The 6,096-nt window shown below is 26.8% G+C and overlaps 1 non-coding gene across 1 annotated transcript; it reads right to left on the bottom strand.

Annotated features, from left to right (window-relative positions):
• Positions 1-1,166: 1,166 nt before the first annotated feature.
• Trnah-gug (transfer RNA histidin (anticodon GUG)) lies at positions 1,167-1,239 on the bottom strand. The gene has a single exon. It is a non-coding gene; the product is annotated as a tRNA-His (tRNA).
• Positions 1,240-6,096: the final 4,857 nt, after the last annotated feature.

Raw genomic sequence — 6,096 nt, forward strand, 5'->3', positions numbered from 1 at the left:
CTCATTCGTAGGACGGCAAACACTCCTGATTGCCCAACCCTACAGCTCTGTGTATCTATCTCACACAGTAACTCACGCAAAACTCTAAACTCAACTTGTTCTTTCTCTTTTCAAATGTTTAAACAGCCTTAAACTCGACAGTTAAATGCCAGGTTAAACTATACGCTGAGTTAGACTTTGTTCAATTATATATTACACATTTCTTCTTTTTTTTTTTTTTTTTTTTTTTTTTTTAATTTTTTGTAATTATTTTATTTTACTTTATTAATGGCTTCTTCTTAATATTATTGTCTCATGAGCATGTTATATGCTAAAATTATTTTAAATACAATAAACACCTGTAACACGTGGTAGGAAGTGACGCGCGAGTAATATTCTTTTTTTTTATGCATGCAAAAGACCAAAAATGTATTTTATATTCTTTTAATTTTCTCACAATATTATCCAATTTATTTCGTTTATTTTTTTATTGAATTTATTTTAATTATTTAATAAAAAAAAATTAATTGATAAATTTACGAGGTAAAAAATTTATAAATATTACAATTGTAAGCTTTGAAGGATTAAAATTTGATAAAAAATTTATTTAAAAAAAAAAAAAAAAAAAAAAAAAAAAAGAAGAAAAATAAGTTCACTTCGTTTGTGTTTGCATCGCGGATCGCGGGTTCACATTTGATCGAGGCGTAACGGGCCGTTTTGTCTTGGATGCGGGTATGTTATACTGTAGTTACTACATATATATTATATATTACATATATATGTAACATGTAGTTGAATTTAGGCAGTAGTAGAAATTATTGTACATAGATGAAGAAAATTTTTAAAATTAAAATTGAATTTTTTTTTTTTTCCAAATAATTTAATTAAAAATCTTTGTTCAAAATAAAGTAAAAAAAATAATAATTTATTCGATGCACTAAAATTAAAATCTTGGCCTGGATAATTTAGAGAAATATCGGATGTAGAATGTCACAGTGCGCGCGCAACTGCACAGTGAATGTAAAACATATTGACTTTGTTAATTAAATTGAATCACTTGAAAAAATGTAAGAAGTAAAGAAAATGCACCAGAATATTTATAAAATAACGGAGAAACTTTAAAAAAATTGGTGAATTTTTTGAGGAATTAAAAAAAAAATCTTCCATCTGTGACAATGTAAAGACATTGCTGTGACCAGGATTCGAACCTGGGTTGCTACGGCCACAACGTAGAGTCCTAGACCTCTAGACGATCACAGCTGTAGGAAGAGTTGAAGCCGTGATGTTTCCACCGGGTATTTAACCAGTTCCCACCCTCTCGATCAATAAACTGTTCCGTTCCGTTGAATTATCTATATTGCTAAGAGAATAAGGAAGATTTTTTGTCCCGGATAGTTGCATGAAAAAATCGGTTTTTTTTTTAGTGAAATTTAGGGTCATTGCAAAGGTCTTGATTTGAATTTGTACCTTTTCAAGGTTTCATATCAATCTAACCATAATTATTTAGGCTGCATTCAAAAATACTCTATCTCTAAATAAATAATTAAGAAATGACCTTGTATCTTGTGAACTCTTGAGATTTTTAAAGTTGTAAGCTCACCCTGATGTTACACTCATCAAGACCTTTCATTTGAGTACCCACATCGATTTTTCATATATTTTATATATTTATATATTATATAAAATATATAAAAAAAATTGTGTGGGTATTTAAATGAAAGGTCTCGATGAGTACAACGTCAGTATGAGCTTAAATCTTTAAAAAAAGTCAATAGTTAAAAAAATACATTGCAATTTAACAAAATTTATTATTTAATAAAACAAAATTTTATTTATTTAAAATTCACATGGCAGTCACACAGTGCTAGTATAACTCTTAAATTAAAAATAATTATAATAATTTTTTTGTAAAAAATAGAGGGGGTAAAGAACAGAATAATTGATTTATTATTTATTATTTGTTATTCTGGAGTAAAAGAGGGAAATAAAATTGACTGGTCATGTTCTGGGGACAGCAGCAGGTATGTAGAATATATATCTGTGACAGATGAAAGGGTTTTGAAGCATCCCAGCTTGTATAGTTTTGTGATGACTGAAAAAGTCGGGAAAAAAGCGATGACAAGAACGCTCGTGCCGGCTGTTTCTGGTTTTCCCCACGGACTTTACCGGGTTTTTAAATTATAAGTACAGGCAAAGGTGATTTACCTGTGGGTTTTGTGTTGTTAAATAAAGATAAGGGATAAGTTGAAACAGCCGTTGAATTTTACAGAAAAAATTTCAATTGATTTTTGAGCTTTAAAATCACAAATAAAATATTACTTATTTTTTCTCACACATAAATTACAGAAGCTCGTGATCTTATCAGTATCATTAAATATACTAAAACAAAATAAGTAAAATTGGCCTTTTAATCGTGGGGTAAAAATTACACGCGATAGTCGTTGATAGTGATCACTTTTATTCAGCAATGTCCATTTTTTTCTAATATATTTTTTCTACTCTATCCATGAGAAATCTTTCAGGTTTATTTATATCGCCTAAATTAAGGATACATTCTACTTATTTATTTATGCAGACTGTGGCACTAAAATGCGAATTCAATTAAATTCTCCGAAAAAATTTAGAGACCTTTTACAGTTTTTATTGCTTCTAAAATTGTTATTTTTGTGATAATTATTTTGTTCTTTAATTAAGATTAATGATTTTTTTTTTTTTTTTTTAATGTCCTTTATTGAGGGAACTCTTCGGGACTAAATTTCTCTTTGTAGAAGCCAATTGAGCTTCATTAATAAAGGTAAGGGTAAAAGTTATAAATTAGTTTAAATTAGATGAATTTTTAGGCTTAATAAATTTTGATGGATTATTTTTTAACTTCAGATTAGTTAAAAATTTTTTAAAATTGATAATAATTTATATTTTAACAGTAAAGTAGCAAAAATGACAATTTAGTACATTTTTATAGAAGACACGTGACTTAAAAGTTCGACACGTGGTCTAGGACCACCAGGTGGCCATAATGGTTCCGCATCAGATCATTAAATGCTGATATGGTGATAACACGCTTTTACACTTGAGAAATTCAAGAACAAATAGCACTATTAGCATTAATTATTAATAAAACTGTTAAAAATAATATTAAATTTGATTTACCGGAAAAAAGTTAAATCGTGGATCGTGGGAAGTGATTTAATAAAGTTATAGAGTAATTTTAGGGAATAGAAGAAGACACTTAATACTTTAACGTATATTTTATGGGAATAAGAATAGATTAATCGGTGTCACATACATGTGGGCGGTTTGACGTACCAATAAGGCTTGACGTGACCGATCAGCTTTAGTTTATTATTATTACTATTACTATTACTATTATTTTCCTGACATCCCTTTTGGTGTTGAATTAAACAAATCCACACTCACTCTTTATTCCCGAGTTATTCACACTAGAAACTTCACGGTTTGAAATAGGATAGTTTTAAAAAGTAGGAAATTACCGTCGAAAGTGTTAATTGAGACTTCGATCTGATTAGATTTTAAAGTCAATCGTACTTTGCCCGAGAAAAAAATATCAAAAACAAATAAAACACCAACAAAATACAATTGTTTTTTAACTTTATAAATATTTGATTAATCAACTCCAGACAGAGACACTTTTTTGGACTTAAAAAACTAAGTCGAATGCCGCCAAGCAAGTCTAAATCGAACGACAAGTACAAAAATTCTAGCCAATTTTTAATTTATACTCCTTTTTTTGAGATAACTTTTAAATTCTTCGATCCATCGACTCAACAGCTAATAAACTATTTTTTTAATTAAAAAAATAGCCTCGAATGCCGGCAAGCAAATCAAAATCGAGCGCAAAAAAGTTACAGCCATTTAAAAATTTCTCAATCCTTTTTTTGATATAATTTTTTCCTAAAAAATCAATCGAAAGATTTTCTTGAAATTTTAACTAATTTAAAGAAATTTTTCTCAACATTTTGCAACTTAAATTTATTTATTTCTAAACAGTAAATAACTCTTTGCTGCCCTCGTGCGTCAGCACACACTCTCTGCTCGTTGCGCCAACCTTCCCACCCAGTGCATAGTTAAAAATATCATCAACAGGTGGCGTTGCATTTTCAATAGAAATTTTTGATAAATTTCTTTTTTAAAAATAATCTAAGCCCAAAAAAATATTTGCAATAATATATATAAAGATAATTTTGAATATTTAGCTCAAAAATCAATTGGCCTGCAGCTTAACTTTTCAATTTAATTTTTTTTTCAAGTGATAAATCATGCAAATTAGAAATGACCGTAGGAATAAAATAAAAGGGGTGATTTTTAAAAAATGGCAAAATTTATTTACTTAGCGCGTGTCGATACAACATTTTAAAGGATCGTCACCCCGGGATGTCACCAGCCGACAATCCCTTGAATTTTCAAGGGGCACATTGTCCTATATTAAGAGATAAATGATTTAATTATATGCAACACAATAAACCCCCTGCTTAATAGTCGTAACCGGAAAATATACTTTTTTATTAAGAAAAAAAAAAAATCAACGCAGCGGTCAAAAATTTCTCACGCAGAAGAGTTTGGTTAGAAAAAAAAAATATAAATATAAATGATTGAATGTCGGTGGATCCCACACTTTTAATGGCTGTAATGGAGTAATCGGTAAAAATGTTTTATTCTGATAATAAGAGCTATAAGTATATAATATGTATGATTCGGAATACGGGTCTACTTTAATAGATATGTATACACGCTTGAAAAGTGCTTTAAAAAAATAGATATATACTATTTATAGTTTTTATAAGGACTTTTTTCGTTCCATTGAATTTTGACACTGACAAGAAAGTCAGGTAAAAAATAAAATGATCCCGTATCATATAAAACTATTTTGCGTTATTGTGTAATGTTAATGTCGTAGCTTTAGGATAATAAAAAATTAGGGGTGATATCACCAATAATACTATTATTATATTTATTAGTAAAATTTTTACCAAAAAAAAAAACTTTTTTTTTTTTTAATTCTTGCTCAAGGGTTCAAAATATGAGAAATTTAATGAAAAATTTTTTTGTAGAAAATTTAATCGTTTATTAAAAATATTTCTTATAATTTTTAATATTTTTGCCAAAATTAGAATTAAAAATTTTGAAAACTATTAATAAATTCTACAATTTCATTTTTAAATTAAAAATCCAAATTTTGGGCAAAAAATTAAGGAGATTTTTAATTAGTCAAAATTAAAAAATTTTCTGAAAATTAAAAATTTTTTTAAAAAATTAGGATTTTTTTTTATTTTTAAATGTCAAATTTTTTGATGATACTAAAGTTAGCTAACTATAAATTTTTTTAACAAAATAACAATAAAAAAAAATTAACAAATTTTTAATAATAATTTTGACATTTAGAATTTTTTTTAAATATCATAATTTAATTAATATAAAATTTTAAATATCAATTAACTTCGGTGTCTTTAATTTAATGACATTAAAGTTAGCTGTCACTATAATAATTGTTTTATTTTTTTTATTAAATAATTTTTAAAATGAATTATTATCTGCTAAATAACAAAATAATTTTTTATAAAAATTCTTTTCACTAGGAGGCTACTTGAAACTCCTTAAAGATAGGACAAAATTCTAAAAATTTATCCATAGTTTTGAAAAGTTAAAATTTTTGTTTTTGGTAAAAAATATTGAAGATACCAAAAAATGATAAAAGAATTTTTAAAAATAAATTAAAATTTCTTCAAGTTTTAATTTAATTATAATAATTATTATTTTATAAATTAAAAACGTCGCTGATTTCAAAGACATGTGAAACATGTAATTCGATAGGTGGTACGTGGTGTCTACATTAAGGGGTTATCAACAAATGTGTTCAAACACAGGAGAGATAGGGTGTCACCCTAGTAAATAAATAGAGTTTAAGAATCGACTAGTTTAACTAAACTGTACTAACTACGTCCTAATAGTGCCCTTAATGTCAACAATCCAGCCTGTAATCCTTTTATACGCTTCTGTACTCCATATTATTATTATTATTATTATTATTATTATTATTATTATTATTATTATTATTATCATCATTATTGTAAAATATAAGATAGATTTTTGCTTAAAAAA

The sequence above is a fragment of the Cotesia typhae genome, unplaced genomic scaffold (genome assembly GCF_013202065.1).
Source record: "Cotesia typhae breed Kobodo isofemale line unplaced genomic scaffold, CoteBio_Ctyphae contig_413, whole genome shotgun sequence".
In the NCBI taxonomy this organism is placed as follows: domain Eukaryota; kingdom Metazoa; phylum Arthropoda; class Insecta; order Hymenoptera; family Braconidae; genus Cotesia; species Cotesia typhae.